The sequence below is a fragment of the Canis lupus genome, chromosome 21, assembly GCF_011100685.1.
Source record: "Canis lupus familiaris isolate Mischka breed German Shepherd chromosome 21, alternate assembly UU_Cfam_GSD_1.0, whole genome shotgun sequence".
Lineage (NCBI taxonomy): Eukaryota > Metazoa > Chordata > Mammalia > Carnivora > Canidae > Canis > Canis lupus.
The window spans coordinates 12,409,701-12,437,480 of NC_049242.1; positions in this window are offsets into that span (position 1 = coordinate 12,409,701).

Genomic DNA, 27,780 nt, shown 5'->3' on the forward strand with positions numbered 1-27,780 from the left:
ACAAAATCATAATACAATAGGAGGAGTACAGAAGTCCAGAAATAGTGATTCACAACTACTGTTCCTGACACATCACAATGATTTATTTTTATCCTCAAACTCCTGAGGAATAAGATTAATTCCCATGAGAAGCAATGGCTCGCCATGGGAACGTTGCATCCTGCCAGGATGGAGGAATAGGAGGCCACCCTGGATTCCATTTCCCCACCTTCCAACCAGCCCAAATTGCCCGAGCAACTCTGATGACATATAGATTATAGTCCATTGTCCCTTTCAACAAATGTTTGTTAAACACAAGTATGCAAGGTCCTGTTTTAGGCCATGCATAGTGTTTACGATCTAGCAGAGAGACAATGCTGAACAAAAAAACTGCACAGATGCTGACCATCAACAAGTAGAGATGTTGGTGCCAAGAACTTTAAGACATCCTGGAGGACATGAAGCCAAGGTTGAATAGATGTTAGTTCAGAGAAGAGCGTGAAAAGCCTTAAAAGCATGTTTGTCAAAATAAAGAAACTTCACTCAAAATCATAATCCATACTCTTCTTGAATGTGTATAAACAGATGTAGACTCCTTTAGGATTTAGATTCAGGACAAAATAGTAGCTTCTTCCTAATAGTTATATTGACGAGATAGGATTTTAATTGTTAGTCTGAAAAACTAACAGATACAGTTAAAATTTGTAGCTTTTAATAAGGAAAGGCAAAATAGCAGATGGTTAAAACAGGTAAGAGTATAACTAAACACAGTTATGTATAATTCAAATTGATAAGAACCTACATGTAAGCAGATATACATACTCAATCTTGGATCTCTTCCTCTCCGCCCCTGGAATTTCTCTGATGGTTGACAATGAATGCTCTTATCTCATAAATTATCAAATCAAAGGCCATTATATTTTCACTCTTGACATAATGAACAAATAATTAATTAAATAAAGCTGCCACCTTGCTTGTCCAACTGGACCTAACCTTCCTGCCTCGAGCAGGCCACTGCTGTTCAGATTCCAGTAATGTCTTTGTGGCTGTCTCTACTGTCTCCCAAGAAATACCATCTGGGACATTCACATCCTCCCTCACAGTCTGGGAGATTAATAGACCCATCGCAACACAGGTCAGAGGCAGCCAGGCAAGGAGGCTCTTCAAGATCTCCGAGTTACTTAGGGAGTGAGGAAGAGTTTAAATAGAAAAAAATTAGACAAAAATGGGAGTTGAATACAAAAAGAAGCAATCTTTTTAAAAAAATTCAAGTAGAAAACATACAGTATTATATTAGTTTCAGGTGTACAATACAGTGACTCAACAATTCTATACATTACTCAGTGCTCATCACAATAAGCGCGTTATTAATCCCCTTTACCTGTTTCACCCATTCTCCCCACCCCCACCTCCCCTCCGGCAACAACCAGTTTGTTCTCTATAGATAAGAGTCCTTTTTGTTTGTCTGGCTTGTTTTGTTTCTTACGTTTCACAGAGGAGTGAAATCGTAGGGTAGATGTCTTTCCAAGAAAGCAATCTTGATAACGTGAGAACCAGGTAACAGGGTGCCCAAGAAACTGACAGCACCTCCCCATTTCATCGACTGGCATCTAGGAAGATCGAGGCCACAATGTCAGCAGGAGCATCTGCCCTTGGCTCAGGTCATGATCTTGGAGTCCTGGGAACAGTTAGCTGGCCTGTGTGTGTGTGTGTGTGTGTGTGTGTGTGTGTGTCTCATTAATAAATAAAAATCTTAAAAAAAAAAAAAAGGCAGAATATCTAACTCATCGAGTGATAGTAAGGACTAGAAATTATGTGTTCAAGCCAAAGCATCTTGAATCAAGAAGCCCAACTCAAACTATTTTAAATTAAAAAAAAAAAAAAAAAAGGAATGTCGGTATCATGTAACTAAGGAGTCTGGAAGCCCAAGGGAAGAGTAAGTCTCAGAGACTCCAACATTGTCAAAGATGATTTTCTCCTATGTGGTGAGCCCATCCTAGCTTGCCGCGGATGGCTTCCCCCATGCAGCAGCGAGAGGAGAGGAAGAGAAAGGGCCACGGGCTAATTTAATCATCTGCCAGCAGAGCCGTAAAGCCTCTCTTGCCCAGCCTCTGCAGCGCTGTGGCCGAGGGGTCCAGGGATCTAGGGTGGCTAAGCCAGGTGTCATGTGTACCCTGCAGGTGGGAGGATGAGATTCCTAGATTCCAATCAGCCTAATCCACCAAGTACATGACCCTCTTGGTCTTCCCTCATTTGAAAAGTGGAACTATCATCACACTGAGATAATAGCATACTGAGAAATAGCATCCCTTGGGCACTTCACACTGCTCAGTAAGTGTGAGGACATTAATCTATCAGGATTTCCACAATTGTAATCACCATTTGGCATCCAAACAGACCAAAATGTAGACTCCTTTTATCCTGGGCCATTCTTTTATCCATGTATTCATTATTTCATTCATTTATTCATCCATCATCACTTGTGGAGCATTTACTATGTGTCAGACACTGCGCTGCACTTAGCAGTCATGTGCATTGTAACATTTAGTCTTCACAATAGAGTTAGAAAGCACGGCTGTGAACGCTGCTCCACAGCACGAAGACAGAGGCTCAGAGAGGTTAAGTAATTTGCCTAATACTTCACAGAAGTGGACTTGAACGCAGGTCAAGTCAAAGGCCATGCTCCTAACTGCTGGGCTACCAGATGGTACAGGTATGAACACAACAGAAGATCGTGGGAAGCCAGGGAGTAATTTTGTCCAGGGAAAGTCAGAATTTGCCCAGCAGGGAACAGGGGAGAGGACACTTAAGGCACAGGACGGATGGTGTGCAAAGACTTTGCACGCTGCAAGGGTTCTATGTTGCTCCTCAACATCTAGTGGATCCTACCAAGTCAAACTACCAGAGAGGATAGCCCAAATTAGTGAAAGGTCTAAGTGATGTTCATTTATAAACAAAAATAAGTGCAGTTGTCTTACATTTTGTGTGCCTACAAACACAAAATTCTCAAAAGAAGAAACAAACTTATTAGGAGAGCTACCTGGTTCAGTTTAGCACAAACTATTTGGGGGCCGCACGGACCTAGTGGACAGATCCCACCTTCCCCCAATCATCTTATTACTCAGCATATGGTCTTTCTGAATTCTCACAACCACCTTTCCCAGCCTAATTATTTGAAGGTTACTACATCTGTCAACCAGCTAATAAGGACCTATGTAAGACATCACCCATTTCAGATAGTGAAAATTAAACTTCATTTATGTGGAGTTTTTACATCAAAGGGGACATACTATCTTGGAAAAGAAATCGGGAAAGGTTATAGGAGTCGTGGGAAGGAAACCAAAGACTGGACTTCTCTTTCCTGTGATAAATGGCTTCTCCCCATACCTCAATAAGAACTACCACCTCATCCACTAGGTCAAGTAGGAAGCTGAGGCCAATATCTTGCATTCCTCAACCCTCTCATTCTCTCACCCTTCCCCTTCATGCAATCCCCCTGCTCTGGGAGTTTTGCCTCCTCCATATTTTTGCCCCTGGCCCTGCTCACTATTCCCTCTGTCACATCAGGGTTCACCGCCTCTCTCCTCCCTGCCTTGGTCTTGCTGCCTTCCTACCCGCTCTCTGGACTGAGCGTTTTAGTTCCAGTGCTCTCAAGTATTTCACATTGCTGGCAAGATTGGTCAGTCCAGGCAAGAGGAACCAGAGGTCTTCTTCAGAATGGTGACACAGATGTGACAAATGAAATGCCTCTTCACATCTTTGGCCACATGGAGAGACTATGGGCAAGAAGCAAGAGGCAAGGCCAAGGCCACCATTTGAAAAGGAGTAGGAAGTGGGAGTGAGTACCTGGGTGGCTCATTGTTTGAGTCCTGGGATCGTGTCCCACATCAGGCTCCCCACAGGAAGCCTGCTTCTCTCTCTGCCTAGGTCTCTACCTCTCTCTGTTTCTCTCATGAATAAATAAAATCTTTAAAAGAAAGAGAGAGAGAGAGAGAGAGAGAGAGAAGGAAGTGGATGAGCAGTGGAGAGTGCTGACAATGCCAAATCCTTGGTTCTTAGCCCTAATATGATTTCCTTTTAGTTACCGCATCTCATTCTCAACCACCAAAGTCAGCAAACTACTTTCTTGCTTTAAGCTCACACACACACACACACACACACACACACACACACACGCTGGTTGTATTATCCCTGGATCTTCACTAAGTCTTCACTACTTTGAGAGTGAAGTACAAGCTTGTAAGCCAGCAAACTACACCTTTCATAGCACACTTTCTGTCTCCCATGTCGGGACTTATCCCAACAGTGTCCTTCACTGCACTTGGCATTCAGAGCTTCATTCATACAGAGTTGTTCCACCATTGCTTTGCTGAGGCCTTCATGGTCACTGTTGTTAGCAATGCAACAACATACTCACCATACTCTTTTGGTGCTGGACCTCTACTTCACATAACCACATTCTGATCTGCTGAGGTGGATTCTATCTATCCTTCCAAAAGCTCCTTCCTAAGCAGACTCCTTCTGAGACACCCCTAGTCTTTAAACACAACACTACTAGTGAAAAATACACTATTTTATAAGCCTACTTACTTTCTTGCCTTCTCCTATTCAGTGAAAGTGGGGAAGGACTGTTTCTTTCTCCTCCATAGGGAGCACAGCGCTGCTTATAATCTGCTTTGCAAACAGAGGACAAGCAACAACTGAAGAAAGAGCTAAACCACACCAGAATGGCAGGTGGCAGTTTTAACCAGCAAGGGAACTTACATACGAGGCTGGTCTTAGGCCGCTGCAAGATGAGATCTCCACCTGTGCCACTAGAATCTTAAAAGTTCATATAGAGAAGCCTTAATGGGGTTGAGGCAAGTGTATTGCTCAGAGGGTCTCAAGAGTACTGGCCAGGTGCTGGGTATTGCAGCAGGGTCCCTAGTCTGGCAGATGAGGCAACAGACCCTACTGGTTGACAATTAAAATGTATTAAAGTCTGGGATAGTACTTTAGCTGGCCCAGCCAAGGCCATTTGCATTAGTAATGCAATCTGAATATATAGATATAAAAATTATAACCAACCATACTGCTTGTGGGTTACAGAGGCAAGGGAATCTCTACTTAATATACTGTTCTTTGGTCAGTCTTAAAGATCATGACCTTTGGAGTGTAGCCCCTCCCCACCATGTCTATCCAACAAGGGTATCCATACATGGTATTCAGCTTCTCTGAGCTCCTAAACGGCTATGGCCTGGTTCACATGGCAACAGGAATAAGCATCAGTCAGAGATGGTGTCCATGCAAACAAAGGCATATTTAGAACTCTCAGAGGAAAGGGACCAATTTCATCAATTTTCTAATCTCTCACTAGTGGATGGCCTCCGACTTCTCAGGCATTGCCTTGGCATCATTTAGAACTTTATAATAAGCCACAGGGCTTATTCAGGATCATCCACCCATTGGCTTTCCATTGTTCAAGCCATAGGGTTAGTCTCTTCAAAATAGCACAACCATCAGTGCAAAAGTTTAACAGCCAGTGATCCTGAGTGATCAGCAGCCATCCCTCCGAGTTCAGTTCACTGGCTGCTGTGGTTCGTTCTTGTTTGGTTCCAGTGTTGGGCTGAACAGCAACTACAGTCCATGTACATGGATTGCCAAGACTAGACCCAACTGTATACCGGGCAATGAGGGGGTAATACTGGTGGGGGCATTTGGAGGATCTACATACTCTATAGGGCCTAGTAGCATCCACATCTCTAGATATAACAGGCTGATGAACGGGTGCTCCTCTGCTGCCAATAGGTATGCCACTTAGTCAAAGTGGGAATCTGAGCCATGGCAGAGGTGGGTTGATGGAATATATTCTCAACCCACCCCTTGAAAGGAAAAGGAGTTCTTATGTTATGCTGTTTCCCTCAGGAAAGACTCTACCTGGACGAGTACTGTGTATACTGTAGGATCTGTCGCTCTATGGCAGTATATTTGGTTCCTGCTCTTCCAAAGCTAGGGCCAAAATCCTAGGGTACCCTCTCTTTCTGTTGATTGTCACAGTGCCCCATTCATAACTTCTGATTTAATTCAAACAGTAGCCCTGCTTGGTAGATCTCCAGAGCTTTATTTTCCTTCCCTGTATTTTTGCCTTCTTAAAGGTAGCTTGATGCTCTGATCCCCAAGTACCACACATGTCCTTTCTTTACCAGGTGGTATCAGCCACAAAGCCCAGGTGGAGGACAAAAATTCTCCAAAACCCCTACAAAGGCTATACTTCTTACCTGTTTTTAGGGGTTGGATAGGCTTGCACCTTATAAATCACAGCTTTTGGGACAAATGCACGTCTTATCCTACCAAAGGATTCCCAAAAACTATGGCAGTGTCTGGGCCTTGAATTTTCTATGGGTCTATAACTCAACCTCTTTTTTGCAGATGTTCCAGCAAAGTCTAGAGTGTCCTGCAGCAGAAGCAAGTCTTTACATGGTAACATCGTTGGTATAAGGGGCCCATTTTACTGATGTGGGGAAAGACAACAGGGACATAGCTCAGGCTATCATCCCAGGACTTATGATGGGGCTCTGCAGGTAGCTTAGGGGGAAGCACTCAGAAGGTCCATGGTTGCCTCCTCCCAATGAAGGCAAATGGTCTTGGTACTCAGTGGCCAAAAGCATACTGAAAAAATAATTTGCTTACTATAGTATAATATACTCCTAGGACCATGGCCCGGGTGTCTAAGGCAGTGGCAACGCTAGGCATAGCTGCATGGGTAGGGACACTGCCTTGTTCAATTGTTGGCAGTCCAGGGTCATCTGCCATGAGCGAACCAGCATTTTTACTGGCTATACCAAGTAGTTGAAAGCACCTCAGGCAGGGGGTAGGACACCCATTCAGTGCAGTTCTCAGATAGTTTCTCTTGTTTCCATAAGCTCCCCTCACACCCAGGCAATTTATGTTGTTGAACAGTTACCACTCTTCCTGGGAGTGGAGAGTGGAGACTTACTGGTTGCCAACTGGGGTTTCCCCTCAGCACTGGTTTAACTGGTTTAAGTACTCAAACCCAGAGGAGAAATTCACCAACAGAGGTTTACAGAGCTTGACCTTGTAAAATATCTACACTGTAGGTATGTAGGTTCTCCAGTGTTAGATAAAAGCCTCATATTCTTGTAAGTGAGAACACCCAGTTTGCAGTTTCAAAGGACCTCTTGGACCATAACCATTTGCTCTTTGTAATCATCAATGGCGTCGAGAGACCAGAAGACATTTGAGGGTTACTTGTATTAGAGTATATTTGGCTGCAGGATCAACCAGAACCCTTATTTCTGGAGGCACCTGTGAGTGAGCAAAACATGATACCCTGATTGCCTCCAATGGTCCTCACCTGGAGATGACCTTGGCCTGCATCCTATACCTGGGGCATGGGAGGCAACCACCAGGGTTGCTCATTTTACTTTTCAGGTGGATCAAGGTAGCAAGAAGGTCAAACCACTTCCAGGTTACTTGTACTGCACTCTTTATAGACAACTGGGATAGGCTTTTGGCTTTTTTAGTTTCCTCTTTGTCTTAGATCTTTCTCAAAGCTAGTACCAGTTGCTGCGATTTATCAGTTTCCCCCAGACCAGTAGTCTGCCCATCATCATAAAGGTCTGTCCCACAACTGGCTCAGCAAGGATACTGTTCCATGCCAGATGCTTGGGGCATTCCTGCAGTAAATGTGGCTCCATCAGGGTCTTCAAAGACAGGGATGTAGACGGCCTGTGTCATTGCCAGCTCCCTATGGGTTTGTTGGACCTCCTCTACGGATTTGTAGGGTCCCACACACGACCAAGGAAATACCCCTTACCATGCCAGGCCTACCGACAGGTTAGGATAATCCATCTCTAAGAGAGTAAGTGCCTTAACCCACCCCACCCGCCATCCCAAGGCCATACAGGCACTGCCACAGGGCCAGGTGTGTGAGGATACTGCTTGTCTTTTCTGCCTCCTTCCCAGAGAAATGCTACCTCCCCCATCCCCATGACGGCACTAGTCACGCCTGGATGCTTATCCTGCCTTTTTGCTGGAATTTGGCAGCTACCCTAGTAAACTCAGCGGGAATATATGCTCTCACCAAGAGTATCTCCAGAGCTGGGGGCCACCCTGCCAGCCAGGGTTCCTAGTGGTGTCTCTGCCAGCCCAGGGCTTCCTTCACCGGCGCCTCTTGACCAGGACATTCCTTCCACCCGCTGGCTCGGCAATGGTTGATTTGCAGACCACCCCAGCCCGCAGAAGGACTGAAGAGCAGCGCCTCCAGATCAGTAGGTGGCAGGTTTAGTACAGGACTGACTTAGGCTGACCTGGGGTAGGGCAAGTTGAGCAGACCTCCACAGCCTCCTGCCAGAATCTGAAGTTTATAAAGAGGCCTTAAGGGGAGGGGAGGGGAGACATTACACCCTCCAGATGACCTCAATAATACCTTACTCTCTCCAGGTTGCATCCCTAAAACAGCTCCAGCTGCGGAAATGCTGGACGAAAAGGACATCCCAAGGAGAGGAGGGAGGGGAGGTTAGGAGCGTCCCATTCCCCAGGTGCACCCTCTTGGGTCAACCAGAGGTCATGGCCTCTCAATGACCTCTTCCAACACCCAGGGCTTGCAATGCGTAGCAGGTAGTCAGAAATGTTTGCTGAATAAATAAATGAATGAATACGCTGAAATACTTGTTTGGACATCTTGGAAATTATAGGGTCGAACCATGCTTTAGAAAAACCCCTAACTTGTGCAAGGCAGGATGCTTTCTCTGCCACCACCTCTTCACTGCAGGCTGTAATACATACATATTCAACTCATAGGTTAGATTTTCTTGTGATTGAGCTGATTCCCTTCAAGAGTTTAATATTAGCTTTTAATTACATCCTGCCATGCAACTAGTACTTTAATAAATGTAAGGGAAGAAACCCCTCTGCATATCAACAGAGACGAATTCAATAATTCTATTTAATTAAGCATTTTTGTGCCTCAATAGTCAAATTGCTACAGGAGATGTCATTTCCATAAGCTCATCAACTGAAGAATACTGAGCAGTTACTTGGATACTTTTTACGGGCTTCCTGTTTCAAAAGGGTTTTTAAATGATTTCCATAGGCCAGTCAGTTCCCTCACACCTTCTCAAGAGTGCTCTGCATCCTTTCACTCATCTTCCCCAAAGCAGCAGTCCTGGAGGTGTGGGGGCTCTTTTCATGCTGCTTCCCTCATTTCTTATGCAACATACAACATCCCATTTCCTCTCCTCCAAACTAATTGGTGTCCTTTCAGAGCTCATTCCATGTGTCACCTCTTCCATAAAGTCTGCCAGACTTATCAGGCATTGGTTTGGACCTATCCAAACATCCTCATTGTGTTCCCTTAAAGCATGACTTTCAAGGGAATTTAACCAGTCATGACCTCAGTAAAATGAATGGATCCTCATGATTTGCCTCCCTGAACTGGAAGAGAAGGAGCCCTGGACTTGAAGGCAGAGACTTCTGTTCAGGAACTCTAGGTCTGCTGAATAGTTGCACAAATTACAGCATCTCTGCGGGCCATAGTTTCTGCGCCTGTAAAATAGAGACAATATCACTAACCTTACAGGTAGTAGAGAGGATCAGTGGCCTAGCATGTGAAAGTTTGTCAACTCATACCTGGGATTCAAGCACTCCTTAAACCACTATTTCCAGCCATGCGCTATGAGACTAAAATGATCATCTGATAGTCACACGGAAGAGGACATCTGATAAACACACTTCATTCTCCCTCGAGCACATTTCTCACCCAGCGGTTCTCACCCAGGCTGTGCACCCAAATCAGTGAGCAAAGGTTTTTCAAAATGCAAATTCTGGGCCTTGCTGAATCAGAATATCCAAGAGAGGAGCTGTCAAACATGGATGTTTATTAGTCATTTCTTTGTTCCACTGATGTTGATAGATAGCCAGCAGAGAAAACTTCCAGACAACCTGCAACAGAAGTATCTCTTCAGCTGAACAGATGACCAGGCAGGAGGAGGTTCCATAACTACAAATGCCCTACCCACAGCGATGAGAAGTGAGCAATTAGGGAAGTAATTGGATAGAGAAGGGGAAACTCCCCAAACTATAGGCAGCCATCACATCAGCTCATCCAGGTGCCCTGGAATAAAGAAAGAAAAGCTCTTGCCTTTCTGATTGAATGCAATCACCCCAGCAGGGGCGTGATCGAAAAGACAAGTGTATTTGGTGCACACACCTGAGGGCTGGCTCTATTCCAAATCCACAGTATCTGACTCAGAAAGAGGGTGAATGAACTCTGGCAATAAGGCTAGTATGGCCTTGCTTGCCTTCTATTTACAACGTACCACCTCTTTGAATTTTCACAACAGCCCCATCGGGTAAGCATTGCTATTCCCATTTTACAGAGGAGCAAGCCGCGGCACAGAAAGCTTAAATGGCTTTGCTAGTATGCAGCAAGGCTGGACACGAAGAGATCTGCCTGACTCCAAACTCTGTCTCTAAGAGTTTGGGGACCATATGTCACTATTTCAATTCTACGAGGCTCCATTTCTTCATTTTAGATGATGGAGATTTTCCTGTTGCGAAGAGTAAGAGATTAGGAAGGACACACGGCCATCAGTAAATGAGAACTAGCATTGTTTCATGTTGCTAAAGGACCCCTCTGAAATGGGACCACATAAGGAAGTGCAGTCCAACAGGTAAGTAAGGGGGCATTTGCAGGGAAGATGTGAAAGCCAGATTTAACTCTTAAAGATGATGGCCTGCCTGATTGAGATTTGTTGGTTACTCATTGACAACAACACACTTTGTTGTACTCTTGGTTTTTTGTAGTAACTCTTAGAAAGTGATTAAAAATATGTTCTTATGTGGAAAAGGCCCCCAAATTAGAAAGGAATCAGTTATTTATAGTTGAAGAGGTAGGTAGTATTGTGACATGATGATACACAAAAATCACGGTCTCCTAATAGCAACATGATTCTAGACATTTGCTCATCCTAGGGCATGTGCACATTCCAGAGTCTGGACTTCTCTTCCTGACTGAATCATGGGGGCCCTCACCCCAGTGTGCCATCTGCTAAATGCCTGGGAAGCTACTGCATGCCTTCCTGCTTCCCTTCTCCTTTTCTAGACCACAGTGCCCCTCAGAGTGGATGACAATTTCCAACAGTCCCTCAAGGAGTCAAACAACACAATTGGTTTGCTTCATGTTACAGTTTTCCCATGTTTCCAACTTGGGTTTTGGTACTGAACCACTTCAAGCCTCCTAATGTGAGTCTAAACAGCACGCAGCACCTTGAATTGAGTTAGCACTCTAAACACTACATGTGTTTGTAAACTGTGAAGAGCTAAGCAGATGTGAGCCACGTCATTCTTGCATGTGCTGTGTCTTGCTTCGCTGTATCACCAATGAATGCACTGCTACAACTGCCTGTTTGGTTTTGAATCAATGTTTGCTCAATGAATAAATAAAAAACAATGGAGTCTCCGGGAGTAAATAGAGACCTAGGAGGAAGATCACATACAGTCCCTGAGAACTGCCAAAGGCTCTTATGTACTGAGTGCTTCCCAGTGTCAGGCGCTGCACTAGGGATGCCACACACACTCATGGAGGCGCCTCGATGTGAGTATTATTATCAGCCCCATTCTCCAAATGATGAAATGGAAGTTAAGAGAGAGTCAGATACTCCCCTAAGCCACCTCTGATGAAGCTGAGGATGGAGCTAAGGTACTCTGGAGCCCACTGCCCTAATCATTATGCTCAGTAAACATAAATTCAAATTTTGGAAGAAAGGTAGCCACTTAAAGAATCAAAACACATAAATTACTAATGACGAACACAAGATGGAGCAACTCCAAATCACATTTACAGCACTGTGTGGTAAAAGAGCTTAAGCTTTTATTCTCAGACCACAGTGGGTTAAAATTCTAGCTGTCACTTAAGAGGCATGTGGCCTTGGGCATATCACTGAGCCTCTCTGAGCAACAATCTGTTGTTGAAATGGCTGTTCCCTTGGGAATCCTGGGAAGGGATATGTCACTGTAAGTCTGTTCCCAGACTTAGAGATGCTGTACTTATGCACTTAACAAGAGTATCACAAAGTAGGTGCTCAATAAAGGGCAAAACTGTTGTTTTTAGTAATCTCCTTCATGCCACTATCTCTTCAAACATGCTTTCCTGTTCTCCCACGTGCCTAACACACTGCTACACATCCTTAAAGGCCACAGCTTGGGATCTAGGCCCTCTGTGAAGCCTCATCTGGCCCCCTCTCCAGCTCTCTTTCCTTGCAGAGGTTTTCATTCCTTCTTTAGAGCCATGAAAGCAACTGGAAGGAGCAGCAGGGCTTGATCAGAGATGGGGGACATGGCTCGGGGGCCAGGGCCTTCCCCAAAGTAAAAGAGGAGGAAAAAGACATTGGAGGACAAATTCAACAGTTACTGAACATCTGTCATGTGCCAGACATGCTTCCAAGCACTGATGAAACAGTGTTGAAATTCTATGTGCTTCCTGTCCTGCTGCAGATAAATGCTAACATGGAGGAGAAAACCAAAGCAACTCATCCCTTAAGGTCATGGAAAGGAAGAGGGAGGAGGGTGAAACTGTAAGCTAGTCCACGTGGTCCCCATAAAATACAGGTATTGAAAAGTGGGCACACTGGCCTTGGCTGTAAAGATGCAGTGCCCCTGAAGGAGGGAAGCAGAAGAGTAATGGGGAGAGATTTACTTTCTAGATAAATGCCAAATCCCTCCTACCCTCATGGCTCATTCTATTTCTTCCCACACAGTCATTAAGACAGCACTTCTCTCAACACCCGTTCTGAGATTTGTTACTTTCGTCCTCTCTGATGTTGATGAGGACTCGGTCCTGCCTTACAGAGTAGAGATTAATGTCGTCCAACAGCACGGCTTCAATTACACAAAGAAATGTGATAAAGTGGTGATGAAAGCTGTGAAGGATTTTTTTTTTTTTTTTTTTTTAGAAAGAGAAGTACCGAGACGCTTGGCAGAACACGTTTTATCATCTTGTATTATTATCAGAAAAAGAAAGCCTGGTCCCCTGCTCTGTAGGCCTTTCCCACCAGTTTGGTGAACAGTTTGCAATCAATCAGGGAGATGGCACTTGAATTCTGGATGGCCTCTGTCTGTCTCTCCCCAAGATGATTAAGGAAGACTCTTTGCATGACAGGGCCATTTATTGAGAGCAAGGTTTCAATACCCTTTCTGTGCTAAAGCAGCCAGAGTCCGCTTTGGGCTCGGTGATCAAGATATTCTTTCTCTTTAAACCTCACCACAAAGACTTACATCAACAAAGGTATTTATCTAAGAGAAGAGGAATTCTCCCAAAAGTCCCTCATCTAGATACCACCATTTTTAACACTTGCTTTCTTCTTTACCTCTCTGATGTGGCACTCATCTTCCTAGTTCACAGACATTGCTATCTAGCTAACGCTGAGTTCATTTTCTAGAATGTAATAGCATTTTAATAATAACATCTTATCACTATATCACTCTTTACTGTTTACCAAGTCCTTTCTTTTTTAAAAAAGATTTTATTTATTGAGTTAGAGAGAGAGTGTGTGTGTGTGTGTGTGTGCGCGCGCGCGCGCGCACGCGCGCGCGCACTAGTAGAGGGGAGGGGCAGAGGGAGAGGGAGAAGAGAATCTCAGGCAGACTCTGCACTGAGCACAGAGCCTAACATAGGGCTCAATCTCACAACCCTGTGATCATGACCTGAGCCAAAATCAAGAGTCAGATACTTAAACAACTAACCACCCAGGAGCCCCTGACCAAGCCCTTTACTTGTGTTACCTGATCACTAACCAAATGTCCTCTCCTTAATATGTTTCTTGTTTTTTTAAAACTGCATTTAACAATCCTAGTAACCTTGAAAATCTCTCCTCCCTTGAAACCTTTGGTAGTTCCTGATCTTAGGGCCAAGTCTATGCCCAACCCACCTATTGACCAGCCTAGTATATCAGTCAGCTTTCACTATGTGTTTCTGTGGTAACAAACAATCCTACCACTACTCAGATTTTTTTTTCTTAAATAAAGGCCTTTTCCATCACCTCAAGACATCTAATCAGCTGCAGGCAAACTTCAGTGAGTTTGCCTTCATGTCTCATAACACGCTGCGAAGATGAGAAGATGTGATCCAAAAAGTAGTGCATTCAAGTGGAATTGTACCTTGTTAAAAGAATATAGCCAAAGAGTATTGATTAATACATCCATACCCATCTTACAGGAGGTCTCTAGGAGTACACTCTAGGAATATTCTCTAAGTCTTATCCTTGCCAACGTTTTTATTAATTACTATGTCAACAACATAAAGATCATGCTGTGATAGTCACTGGCACTGTTTATGGAATATCTCTGAGCACATGACAGAACTGCAATTTCTGACCTCTATGTGGTTGATGAGGCCATGAAACTAATTCCAGCTAATGAGCAAAAGTAATGTCTATTATTTTCAGGCAGGGGCATCCAATTGCTGATGCGGAATCTTCCAGAGTCTTCTTCCTTCTACTATGTTGACCAGCAACTTTAGAGATGGGGGATTCTCTCAGCCTGGCTCCTAGAGCAAAGAAACAGAGTCCTACCACTCCATTATATAAGCAAGAAACAAGCTTTTGGATTTTATTACCCACTGGAATTTAGAACTTACTTATTCTCCAATCAAACTGATACTATTCTGACTGGCTCTAACATTAGCAAAATCTATTAATATAAAACAAAGGTGAGATAACCAATATGATGATTGGATAATTTAGGGTGAAAAAGTATTGGGAAAGGTTGGGATCAATGACCAAATGTGTCAAACAAGATAGACTTTAAGAATCCAAATGTAGCAGCCCCTAGGTGGCCTAGTTGGTTAAGCATCCAATTCTTGGTTTCAGCTCAGGGTATAATCTCAGAGTTGTCAGATCGAGCCCCACAATGGGCTCCATGCTCAGTGGGGAGTCTGCTTGAAAATCTCTCTCCCTCTCCCTCTGCCCCTCCCACTAATGTTCTCTCTCACTCTCAAAATAAATAAATAAATCTAAAAAAAAAAGTGCAAATGTAATTTCCTGCACTTAAGTTTCAGATACCAACAACAGTTCCTAAGAGGAAAGCTTTGTGACCTATATACTTAATAGAAACCAATATTATATTCTGGTTGCCAAAAATACCAGACTCACTGGTTGTCTGTATTCATTAAAGAATGTAGTATCTGGATATCAAGGAAATTAATGGTCCTCTATGCCATAGAAAACATACCAAAGGGCTCCTGGGTGGCTCGGTAGGCTAAATGTCTGACTCTTGATTTCAGCCCAGGTCATGATCTAAGTGTCTTGAGATGGAGCCCTGTGTAGGACTCCACACTCAGGAGGAAGTCTGCTTGAGATTCTTTCTCTCTGCCCCTCCCCCTGTGTTCCCTCTCTCTCTCAAAATAAATAAATCTTTAAAAAAGAAAAGAAAAAAAACATACCAAAAGCACCATGCTTCAATGAATGAAATACAGCCAGTGGAGAATGATAGAGGCTGAAAAACTTGAAGCTCTGCCAGATAAGAAAGTGGTTAAAGGATCATAACTGTGTATCCCAGAGAAGACAAGACTTAGGAAGGACATGATCCCCTTCTTTGAATCTCTGGATGCATGAAGTGAGTGAGAGCGTTCTACTCTGTTTTGCATCAAGGGCCATAATAAGGGATAACAGAAAATGTAGGAAAGCAGAAGCAGGCCTTGGGAAGTCTCCCCTGACTTCCACAGAAAAGCCTGTCAACTCCCTCCTTGGACCCATAGACAAGATTGGCCTTGTTGAAATTCGCACTGACTTTGTCTTAGGAAGATGTTAGAAAATTGTGAAGTGCTTCAGGGAAAGAGGAGTGCATTACTTATCTAAATTCCAATATTCAGTGTACATTCAGTATTTATAGAATGGAATTCAATCAAAAGAAATGTCCTAATAGGTAGGATCCCACAGCAGTGCAAAGGGATTCATTTGGTGAGGTAAAGGCTAGAAGAAAAGACTTTCTAAGATTTTTTCTGACTCTGCTTTCACCCTTTTACAATTCAGCTGAGTCTTCCCTGAAATCTAGCATAGATTCATAAAGCCCACCTTCAATTTGTTTGCTCTTAAGACATGCAATTTGTGCTGCCTTCTTAAGAAAAGAAATACAAAGAGAAGCTTGGTATTCAGAATGGCAGACCACATTGTATGCCTAGTTTGTTTGACTATATGCCAGTATCTAAGTTTCATTAGATGAATTTGTAAATAAATTAGTGCTCTACTTTCTCTCAGATAAATGTTTGACTTTCAAAGGCTTTGTGTGTGTGTGTGTGTGTGTGTGTGTGTGTGTGTGTGTAACTTAAATGGAAGATCTTGTAGCATTATATATATTGGTCTGGTATAGAGACCAATTTGAAATCCCATGGGCCACTCTACATGGGAAAATATAAATACAAAAAAAAAAAAGAAAGAAAGAAAATATAAGCACATTCACTTAATAAAGAAATACATATTAAGCACTATGGTATCGTGCACTATACCAAGCTCTGATCATATATAGATTAGATAGGTGGAGCCCCACACTCAAGCAACTTACAGTTTAGGAAGAATATAGATAATTATAATAAATGAGAAAATTGCACAAAAATCAGGATGCAAGCAGCAGATTCATTGTAGTGCTATTAATCATAACAAAAAGTGGGAGGAAAAGCCTAAATACCTAGAAATTGGGAACTGGTTTAATAAATTAAACTTACATACATTTAAAAAATACTAAAATTTTAATAATTGTCTCTTAGGAGAGATCTGAGGTAAAAAGGATTTTGTTTTAATTAAAGGACTTTATTTCTCAGGACAGACTACAGTTCACAGCAAAATCAAGAAGAAAGTACAGAGTCCCCATTTCCCACCCTCCCACACAACATAATATGCATGGCCTCTTCCACTCTCAACATCCTGCATCAAACTGATGCATTTGATACAATTGTTGAACCTGTGTTGATATGTCATTATCACCCAAAGTTGATGGTTCACCTTAGGGTTCTCTCTTGGTGTTATACCTTCTATGGTCTTGACAAATATAGAATGACATGTATCCAGCATTATAATATCATACAGAATAGTTTCACTGCCCAAAATATCCTCTGTGCTTTGCCTAGTCATCACTCCCCTGGAAAATATTGATCTTTTTTCTGTCTCCATAGTTTTGTTTTTCCAGAATGCCATATAGTTGGACTCATACCATAGGTAGCTGTTTCAGACTGGCTTCTTTCACTTCATAATATGCATCTAAGGGTCTGTGTCTTTTCATGGATCAATATGTCATTTTCTTTTAGTGTTGAAAATGTCCCATTGTCTAGATATACCACAGTTTGTCCAATCACCTACTAAAACACATCTTGGGGCAGCCCAGGTGGTTTGGCGGTTTAGTGCCGCCTTCAGCCCAGGGCATGATCCTGGAGTCCCTGGATGGAGTCCCATGTCGGGTTCCCTGCATGGAGTCTGCTTCTCCCTCTGCCTGTGTCTCTGCCTCTCTCTCTCTCTCTCTCTCTCTCTGTGTGTGTGTCTCTCATAAATAAATAAATGAAATTTTTAAAAAAAAGACATCTTGGTTGCTTCCATGTTTTATCAATTATGAATAAAGCTGCTATAAAGACCTATGTGCAGCAATTTCTGTGTGGACACAGTTTTTTAACTCATTTGGGTAGTAACAGTGTGATCACTGGATCGTAGGTTAAAACTATGTTCAGTTTTGTTAGAAACTGTGAGAAAAAAAAAAGAAAGAAACTGCGAACCGTCTTGCAAAGTCACTGTACCATTTTTCCCATCGATAATGAATAAGAATTCTCATTGCTCCACATCCTTGCCAACAGCTGGTAGTGTCCATGTTTCGGATTTTAGCCTTTCTCATAACTGTGTAATGGTATCTTGTTATCACTTTAATTTGAGTTTTCCAAAGGCATATAATGTTAACTCTCTTTTCATATGCATATTTGTCATCTGTATATCTTCTTTGGGAAGCTCTTCAGATATTTTGACTATTTTCAGCTGGAGTATTTTCTTATTGTTGAGTTGTAAGAGTTGGTCGTATGTTTTGAATGCAAGTCATTTATCAGATGAGCGTTTTGCAAACATTTTTCCCAATATATGGCTTATATTTCATTATCTTAACAATGTCATTGACAAAGCAGAAATGTTTCATTTTAACAAGGTCCAACCTAACTTTTTCTTTTATGATTGTGCTTTTGGAACTATATGTAAACCTTGATTATCAAACCCAAAGCCACCTAGATATTCTCCTACATTATCTTTAGGAGTTTTATAATCTTACATTTACATTCAGGTTTTCCATTTTGAGTAAAACTTTTTAAAGGTATGAGATCTGTGTCTAGACTCATTAGTTTTCCTTTGTTCACTTTTTCTTTTTTGTGAGGATGGAAATAACTTCTAAACCCTTTACATATCAGAGCTGAAACCAGAATTCATATTTTCATAAGGAATAAATACCTTCAAAGGTATACAGAAAATCTGATTTCAAAGAATGACAGGAAAATGTTTAATTTAATGTCAAATGAAAATACAGCATATTTCAAAACAGTATGTCCAGGGAGAGATGAATTTTTTTAAATGCTAATGTATATACATACAAGGGGGGGAAATGGATTATCTCAGAGTTGTATCTAACAGCTTTTCATTTTTGGATGTGATTTTTTTCAAATATGTTACAATAAACATCTCTGAATCTTAAAGAAAATTAACAAATGCTATTTTAGAAATGTCAAAGGAAATTTTCAAAGGTAGAAAGTATCAAACACTAGAGGATGTGCCAGATGCTTGGGGTCACAATATGGGGTGGCTGCTCCATGCTGAGGGATCAGGAAAGGCTGCCCAGGGCCACTCCAGCCCAACAAACATACACTCATATGCTGCCTCAGATAGTTACACCAAGGACAGAGGACACAGCCTCTGAACTTTACCTAACTGGTTTGGAAAGCACAGTAAAATCCTTTAGGGAGTGAGCATATATTAGTGTGCCTAAATTTTGCATCTTTTTTCAATCAATTAAAAGCTTGGAGGTAAAAAGCTCCTTGGGTTGCTCCCTGATGCATAGAGCAGTTCTCTTAGTTTTCCCTATGTTGCCTCTTTTATTATGCAAGGGCTGTCTCTTCATTCTGTTTCCAAACTCATATTTGGTGTGCAGTCGCTGACAGAGGACTGCACCCTTCCCAAGTCATCTAGAATAGGTCACAGAATTAAAATAAACAGCTGAATAAAGGAGGTGACATTATGCAGACCAATGCAGAGTTGGCCCATCTCTAAAGATGTTGTGGGTGAAAGAAAATTTCCAATTCGTAGTGGAAATAGAGTAGCAACAGACTCCTAGAATCAGAAAGTACATTTGGCTTAGCCAAGTTTAATACCTCAAATTGAATGAAGTGGAACTTTATTTCAAATTCAATATTTGTCTTTTAATCAGAAATCTGCACTGAGAGAAAGAGAGAGTTATCAGAGGAAATAGTTCTATTTTAGTATCATGATTTTAGATTGTACTAACGTGACACACAGTAGAAAATAACTTAGGCATGACACGATAAAATCACTTTAATAAAAATTCTATCTGGGCTTCTGGTTTAAACGATGAATTGGAATGTTACACTCACCATTGACCCTTCCATCTAACACTTTTTTAAAATGATATTACAAGAATCCAAAAAGTATAAACCTCAGGAGCAATTAATAGGAGAAAGACAGATGTCAACAAATTTTGGGAAGATAGAAGGTGGAAGAAGGTATTAGTGGACCTGAGAAAGTTGAATACCAGGTGCTGCAGAAAAGGATATGAATAAGACATGGCTCATTCATTCCATGCCACTCCAGAGAAACAAGTGCAGGAGACACCAATTTCTACCATAAAAAGTATAAAGGGCATTCATGGAAGTCTCTTTAGCAGACAGAATCTCAGGTCCTCACCCCATTTGTTGAAGCTAGGTAACTACCTCTCCTGCTCAGGCAGGAAACTGGAGGATTATTATGTGAGAAATTGACATGAAGCAGTTCCTCATTTGGGATCATCAGGTAGAGTGGAAGAGGGTTATACTGAAAATAAGGAATGAAGAGAAAGTCTACATACTAAATATGAGATTGCCATTCCACTAATACCACCTTGTCTCTGGGAATGCAGTTAGCCAAGTGTGTTCTTCCCAGGTAAGAGATTAGTTTCCTGAGAAAATCAAATGGCACCCTGAGCAGATCCACAGACACAGGTATTTCAGAATCTTCCCACACAAAGGCCTAGGAAGTCCCTATCAAATCAACCCACAGTGAAATTCATGTATCAGTTATCAAATCCCTCCCACAGATAGTTAGGATATCCAATCATCCCTTTAGGATGTCTCTCTTAACCATGAATGGGCAGCTAAGGATCACCAGGCATTTGTATAAAGTCTTCAACATGAAAGAGACCAAAAGAAATATTTTTAAAAAATAACTCAGCAGAAACAGAAAAACACAGGAAAAAACTACGACTAAAATCCTTAGATGGGGGATCCCTGGGTGGCGCAGCGGTTTGGCGCCTGCCTTTGGCCCAGAGCACGATCCTGGAGACCCGGGATCGAATCCCACATCGGGCTCCCGGTGCATGGAGCCTGCTTCTCCCTCTGCCTGTGTCTCTGCCTCTCTCTCTCTCTGTGACTATCATAAATAAAAAAAAAAATTTTAAATAAAAATAAAAAATCCTTAGATGGCCAGGAGAAGAATAGGATGCTAATTTCGTTCAAAAAATTTAATTTAAAAGTTTATGACGAAACATTTGTAGAAAAGAAGCTCTTGTAAATTAAAAGCATATTAGAAGATATGCAAATTCAATAGAATGGTTGAGCTAGAAAATGGAAGACGGCTCTAGGAAAGGACACCAAGTGATGGAATATGTGGTCCCTGGCAAAGTTTAAGGTCAGGACTCTAATGAAAGTTGACCCAAAAATAAATAAATAAAAATTAAAAAAAAAAAAAGTTGACATGTGCCCCCGCGAAAGAGGAGTAGGGTGGGTGAGAACTGCCTCAGTCACAGCAACACACACTCCTCAGCATAGCCGCGGTCTGCTTGACAAACCTCGGCTCTGATGTAACGGGTCATTTAAAGCAGAATAGGTTGCTGCCTTGGCGCAGAAAGTTCCCTCTCATGAAAGATGTTCAAGTATAAGTTGATTGATGAAAGGCCAAGGACTCAAGCTTCAAGTCTGATTTTAGATGGAAGGGCTTCTAAGATTTTTGCCCTTTCCCCACTTTGCAATACCTGATAAAATTCTGTCCTTCGTCCATCAGGAGCACGTTCAGACATCTGCCATCAGTCACATTTATCGGATGCCTCTCAAGTGTCTGTTATCTGCACCCTGGGCTGCTCTAGCACGCTGGTCTGTGCACTACTGTTTCCCTCGCACTGTTTCCCAGAAGTGCCTGGAGCATAATTTTTCATTTACAAGCCTGTCTCTTCCACCAGGGAAAGGACGGTGTTCTCTTATCAGCAAATGCCTGGTGCATTGTAAGTGCTCAACCTGTGTTGTTAAAGGAATGAATCCAAAGCTTTACCATAAAGCCAATTTTACCCTCTCTAATCTCCAGCTGGTGGGTCCTCAGCCCCTTCACACGTCCCAAACACAGCAAGGTCAGTCTCACTTTCTGACCTTAGCATATGCTATTGGTCCTGCCGACAAAGGATGCCCTTACCTTTCATTCTTCCAACAAAGATTTTTTGAATGCCTACCGTGTACCAGACACTGTGCCAAGGACAGACAAAACACATTCTCCTCTCACATGGAATGTACATTCTAGAGGGGAAGCAAGTCAGCAAGCAAGTAACTATAAATCGGCATGAGAAGTGGGGATTCACTTATACACAGGGCACCGTGGAAGCCCACATGTGCTCCCAGCCCCATCTCTCGGAATCAGAAAACTTTTACCAGAGAAGGTGGTAATGTTGCCAAACCCTGAAGGACCAGCAAGGGTAGCCAAGTCAAAGGCATGGAGAGACTTGGATTTAAGCTCTTCTCATCATTCTGCCTACCTCCTCCAGGACCCCCACCCTTCCTTGCCACATTAGCCCTGGCTGACTGAGCACTCTCTCCATTTTACCCTACACCGTTGTCATCTATGACTGTAGTTCCAGTAAGGAATTGGTTCAGATGGTTATCTAAGAATTCTCTAGGGAGCTTGCTTTAAAAACATACGAGAACACGAAGCACAGATTTCTGAGTCTGTCTCCGCGTATTCTAATTCGATAGGAGCACATCATTTCTATGGCTCCCCAGGTGAATCTAGCGTCTCCCTAGGCTTCGGAATTACTACAGCGCACCATTCCTTTTAGTATATTCCACATCAAGCTATGTTTGTCTTCTAAGGAGATATCAATGCTATTTTCTCACCTCTGTTAGAATCTTTTTGATCTTGAAATTGACATAAGTTATCCATCATATCCACCGTCAACCCTGTTTCCAACACAACGCCGTCATAAAATAGGCACTCAGTAAGTAATTTAAATCAATGAAGAATGGATATGCATAAGAGTCAGAAAGAATAAAAAAAGATAGACATTTGCCCTTTGAGACTAAAATTCATACCTATCATTGAATAATTCTGATCCCCGACATTTACATGGTACTTTGCAATTTACAAACTGTCATCCCAGATGGTTTTACAGTTGATCCAACCACCCCATGGGCTGGGTAGGCAGGAATATTATTATTACAATTTGTAAATTAGCAAACTGAGACTCAAGAGTTGTTAAGAGATCTGCTCAAATTCAAGAGAGGATCAAAACCCAGTCTTAAAAAATTCAAAAAGCTCCTTCGCATTTCTTCCCCACCCATCACCTTTACAAAGGATCTTTTTTTTTTTCCTTAAAGGAAGGTGAATGCATTCTTTTCCTAGTCTAGATGGAGGATGAAAACATTGAAGGTAGAAATAAATCTCATGTAAGGAATATGTTTCTTCATAGGCTAGCCAGTGATGAATTTGTGGATACCAGGGAATCATTCCAGTCTGGCAGGAAGATAAACGTTTGCATTTGGCAGGGGAAAAAGATGATGATGGCAGATAAAGGCCCAAGAGCCTCCAGAAGATTTTGTCATTACCCTCTGTGACATGATATCTGCAATGATAAATGGAAACTTTTTGTATAGTGATAGTTAATCTCTGAGTTTGGGGAGTTATATTTAAACATTCAAATGGTGAATAAAATTTCTCATCAAAGGCAAGATCTTAGGTTCACAGATAATATGCAAGTGTGAGAAATTTGCAGAGCACAACAAGATTATAAGGAAATGTGGACAACCACGCCTCAACTTATCCAACTTCTGATTCTAGGACTTTCTCTCGGAGATGATGGGCCAGTTGATCAACTCCCTGCAGGATATTCCCTCCCCAGAACATGATACAAACTGAGGTTTTGACTTAGGTGGAAAAAATGTTTCCTTCTGCTGAAACAGGAGTCCCTTTAGATATCATCTCAAGCTTGCTCTATCATTATCACACAAAACAAATACAATACTGCTTGGGAACTGTGAGTCTATGAGAGGGTCTGGGAGACTCAAAGCGCTGTCAAGCTAGCAAGCATACATACGTCAAGCCCTAGGCGTCTCTTTCCTTCTTCAGAGTTTCAACAAATGTCCAGGAGAGATGGTGCGCACCCTTCGCCTTTACAATGGAAGCACACTGCCTCTGCACTGTACACGCTGGTCCCTAAGGCCATCCATCCTCAGCCTCTCCCTCCTCCTCACTCAGCATCAGCTGAGCAGCATATCGTGCCAGCTGGTTCCCTTCTCTTCCTTCTCAAGGCCATAGTCCTTCCCCTTACTTGGAGCTTTCTCTGTTGGGCAGAGAGGCAGTGACGACCATTGTAAGGACCCACTGAGTGGTTTTCCTCCTTTAGGTTTTTCTCTCTCTGTTTCGTCCTCTAGCCTCCTGCCTGATTCATCCTCCTTTCAAAGAAGACAGTCTTCTCTCTTCAAATGCATCAAGTTGCTTCTCTGTTTCAAATGCATCAAGAGCCCCTCCTTCTTACAGAGAGAGAGAGAGAGAGAGAGAGATGCCCGAATTGCTTGCATGCCTTCCAAGTTATTCCTGATTAGACCCCAGCCTGCCTGTCTAACCTTACTTTCCATCTGCCCTCGTGCACCCTTTCCTTCAAACCCCCTGCAAGCCCTCCATTTACCACCCCACCCACCCACATCTCATCCTCCATGCTCCAGGCCTTTATTTCTGTTGTTTTTTCCTGCCAGATCCCCCCTTTCGTTCTTTCCACTCCTCACCACTGTATTTCTCATGGCCAGCTTGGGATTCCTATGCTACGAAGTCTTCCCAGAGCTCCCCAGCTGCGGTTGCTTGCTCTCCTCTCTGCTGTTCACACAGGCTTCTGTTTACACTTCTGCCTTGGAATGCCCCGTTTCGCATGTATTTTAGTCCAGCATGTATGTGAGCTTTCTTTCCCCTCACAAGATCTTTAAGGACAGTTAATTCATTTTTCATCTCTGTTTTTCTAACATTTAGCACAATGCCTATTACGTAGTAGGCAACAAATGCTTATTAAATTAGTAATTGTGGAGCTGCGTGGAACTGAATTAAAAAAACATTAACTGATTTGAATTGAAGACACTTTTGAACCACTAGAAGTGACTTTGGCATGACTTTAATCTATGGCTTAAGCAAACTCACTTATCTCTCAAGATCAATTCAAGCACAAAGGAAGAAATTAAAAATCATAACCTTGCTGTGCAGAAATAACCCTATTTTGGATTTTAAAACTGAAACGGCCCTACAACTAACTCAGGTCCCTAATGCTCTGTATTAGTCTTCCTAATTCCTCCTCCCCCTGAATGGAGACATACCTCCCTCCTCTCTTCTCCTCTCCCCACCTCCTCCCTAAAGATAACCTGATTTTCATGGTTATTGCTTCCTTTCTTTTCTTCATACTCACACTACCCAAGTACGCACCCCTAAATGCTATTGTCTAAATTTGCCCATTTTTGAACTTTATATATATGTACTCATACAATATATACTCATTTTGCTCCATATTACATTTCGAAAGCTCATCCATGTTGCACTGTTTGTTCATTCTCACTGTGGTATAGTATTTCATTTAACTCTCAACGGACATTTAAGTTATTTCCAGATTCTGACTATTCCATGGTGCTATGAACATTCTTACACATGCCTCTTGGTATGTGGGTCCTCATCTTTCTGCTGGGTACATACCTAGGGTAGAGTTGTTGCATATTTGCAATGTAAGTACAAAGGAACTTCCATCAACGAGGTAACAGTCCTTAAGGGAGACAAATAGATACCATGTGAAGTTATACATGCTGTCATAGATGAGATGTGACCATGCAAGATATCATGGAGGCTTGAGGATGAGCAAAAATATTAGCCAGAATGGGAAACAATGAAAATTCTTATCCAATACTGATGGAAGTAAAAATTGGTATACCGCTTTGAAAATATTTCTATATTATCTAATAATGCTAATGATATGCACACTCCGACCCAGCAATTTACTCTGGCTAGGATATCACTAGACCACATTTCCCAGGCCCCTTTGACACTGGAGAGAGAGGGCACATGAGTTCTGGCTTTAAGAGTAGAAGTAAGTAGGAATATGTGTCATTTCCAGGACTGGCCCATAAAAACCTTACATATCTGTGCTCTCTCTCCCAAGCCACTGACTATGAAAACCAAGTAACTGACAAATTTAAGTGCATTAAAAGCTTATGGAAGGAAGTTTTAAGCAGTGTGGCTATGTTCACTGCATTCAAGAAATGCAAATAAATATCTCAGGGCATTTTGGAATCACTTTCGATTATTGGACTGTGATTATCTGTTACAACACTGCAGGACTGGACTACATACATGATAGTCTCAAAAGGACTGCAAATCACTCAATACATCTTTAGTGAAAAACTGTGTGTCAGGCACTGAGCTTGGTGCTGAGGAAACAAAGTTGAATATGAAATAGGTTGCGCCACCAAGATGCTCCAATAGTAGTGGAAAGGACAGAGAAGTGACCAACTAAATGCACTAGAGTGGGGTATGTGTTCTTGTAGAAGAGGGAAGAGGCAGGACAGCCCTAGCCTCCTTCCATCTTCTGGCCCAGCGACCTTCTCAGGGAGATGGGAAGGACAGAGGTGCACAGAGGTCTGGCAAAAAGATTTAGGGAGAGGAGAGAGGAATAGGGTAGAGGGAGAGACTCCTTAAAGTAATATTAAAAAAAAAAGTAAGTATTGGCCTCGAAAAAAAGAAGAGAGGTGGAAAGTGATGAGAAGGCCCTTTCTGACAAGAGAACAGTGCATAAAGACCCAGACCAAGAGAAAGGATGGTGCATTATGAAATCTGTAAGGACAGCAGAAACTTTTACAGATCTTGTGTAACCAACTGGTTGGTTCAGCTGGTGCTCTCCATTTCTTGTAAAATATACAGTGATGCCCATGGTACCCAGATGCCCACAGCTAGCCAGCTACCTTCTAGTGTGTCCACTCATGCTGTGTCCTCCAACGCTGTGACCCCCTGAGTTGTGTGCTGCGGTTTTGTCCATACCTACAGCTGTTTGTTCCAGTTGTACTTGTTATTGTAATTAAATTGTTTAATTAAATCCTAGGTAAAATTATGAATTTCCAGTGTGAAAAGAGAGAGATTTTTTTCTATGGAAACTGAATTAAAGACTTTTGGGAAATGTGATAGAATGGTAAAAGAAATAGCTATAAAAGATACAGGAAGGAAACATAAAAATCCAAAGGATGAGAAGCATAGGTTGATTGATTTTCAAGTACCCTTAAGATATTAATCTACTTTAAAGAAATCAATACTAGAAATTGTAGACAATGCATTATAGATGTGCCTTGTGCAAGGAAGATCATATGTAGTTTCCATAGTGGCATACAATCAAGGAAAAGGAGACTCTGAATTCCTGTCTGGGGTGAGGTGAAGGGAGACCCACCTCAGGGCTCTGCTCCACACCATGGGAGCATCAGCGTCTCACCAGCCAGGACACATCCCTAAGGAGCTTCCTCTGCTTGCATCCCCTCCAATGGCTTTCATTTCCCTTGCCTGACATCTCCCCCAATCTTTCAGACCAGGGACGTCTGCTTGCATTGAACCTGACCTTCAACCATCATGAGAGCACCCTTGGTTCCCAATGTCCATCAGGGGCACCATAAAAATGGTGTAGGTTAATTCCATAGCAGTCCTGCAGGGCAGGGGCTCATCACTGCCAATTTGTTGGTGAGAAAACTAAAGCTCAGACTAGACCATCTTGATAGATCTTTCTAGCTATAACTGCTCTTTGTAAATGATCTGTACATTCAAGGTGCATTGCTCATCCTTAAGGAATTTTTTTGAATTGTCCAGGCATCTGGGTTAAGCACCTGACTCTTGGTTTCAGCTCAGGTCCTGATCTCAGGGTCATGAGTTCAGGCCCAGTACTGGGCATGAAGTCTGCTTAAAATTCTCTCTCTCCCTCTGTCCTTCCCCCCACCCTCCACCACTCACATGTGCTCTGTCGCTCTCTCTCTAAAAAAATATAAGATAAAATATTAATAATAAAGAACTTTTTAAACTGTCAACCTATTACAATGCTTGGCACAGAATATGATTAATAAACTTTATTATTATAAAAGTAGCTAACATTTCTTAAGTACTTATTAGGAGCCAAGGCGAATGCTAAAATCTGCATTCTTTCACTTCATCTCAAAATACTCCTCTCGAGGAAGGTGTTATCATAACCCCATTTTATCGATCAGAGAGCTAAGCCTTAGAAGGTTAATAATCCAGGTTGGTGAGTCTCAAACCCAGGCTC